General features: G+C 28.9%; 1 non-coding gene across 1 annotated transcript; it reads left to right on the forward strand.

Annotated features, from left to right (window-relative positions):
- The first annotated feature begins 626 nt into the window (after nucleotides 1-626).
- Nucleotides 627-736, forward strand: LOC115871314. The gene has a single exon (XR_004047229.1). It is a non-coding gene; the product is annotated as a U6 spliceosomal RNA (small nuclear RNA).
- Nucleotides 737-1,287: the final 551 nt, after the last annotated feature.

The following is a 1,287-nucleotide window of genomic DNA, read 5'->3' on the forward strand; positions in this document are numbered from 1 at the left end:
TGTATAAGCTGATTGATTTCTTTAAAAAATTTTTTTTAAAAAGGCCTTTGTTTGCTCTTTGCCATAGATGGTTAGCATAAATAAGCCTATATTTTGGAAATCTCATCTTACTTTAAAAACAGTTTCCAAGTTCTTCCTTCCTCTTTTAATAAATTGCTTTATATATTTTTAATAGGACAGTTCTTCTAAAGAGTGTAGTATTTATTTTAATTAGTATAAGAAAGCCTTGTAAACAAAATGTTATTAAAAATATATTTTACTTCTGTATGATAATTATGTGCAGTGTATAAGGATATGCCTGCCTTAAGTGTTCAACTTTGATTTTATAACATGTACATACTTATAAACCTAACTATTTTAATATTATAAGGAACAAATTAAAATCTATACCTTAATATATGAGATATATCTTATATTTATAAACTTGCTATCCCTAAAGTTGCTATACACACACACACACACACACACACATTGCTTTTGTATATATCTTTAGGATCAAGAGCTGTAAGTTATTAGCTAATGTTAAATTGAGTTACACATTGCTTCCTATAATTGGAAATTCACATATCTTTTTTTAAAGAAAAGATGTATCTATGTTTAAGTCTGCCTAAAAACCATGTTCAAAGATGCTTCTTCGGTAGCACACATACTAAAATTGGAACAACACAGAGAAGATTAGCGTGACCCCTGTGCAAGGATGACATGCAAATTCATGTTGGGGCTTTCAAATAAGTTTGTTCCACATGTTGGGGCTTTCAAATAAGTTTGTTGAAGGAAAACTAGCGTATTTTGCATTAAAATTAGAGGGACTTTAAAGATTTCCCCGCAGGTTATTTTTAGAATGAATGTAGTAAAGATTCACAATTCTCTAGGCAGTTTTGGCTGTGTAAGCATAAATAAAAATTAGCTTATTAAAAACAAACAAATAAACAAACATGTTCTTTTTTGTGCTTAAGAGTTATTATAAGAGGTGCTTAAAACAATGTAAATGTTTTAAAGCTTTTATGACATTAGATAATTTTTAGTAGATTTATTTATAGTCTAGTAAACAACTGATGGATCTGTTAATTTCTTAGAACAAGGGCATTTATATCTCAAAAGTCCCAGAGGATAGTTAGCATATGAAGAGGCCTCTTAATATCTGAATCAGGTTCTAGCCAAAATTGACAAACCTGTTTATTAAAACATAGTTTATATAGCTTATAAATTACAGCTTTGGCCTTCAAATCTTTCAGAAGATGTTACATAATTATCTTACTCTACTAAATTAGCAGTCAGATCATTGTT

This window comes from Echinops telfairi, unplaced genomic scaffold, assembly GCF_000313985.2.
Source record: "Echinops telfairi isolate 266 unplaced genomic scaffold, ASM31398v2 ScPeMD7_5426;HRSCAF=6270, whole genome shotgun sequence".
Lineage (NCBI taxonomy): Eukaryota > Metazoa > Chordata > Mammalia > Afrosoricida > Tenrecidae > Echinops > Echinops telfairi.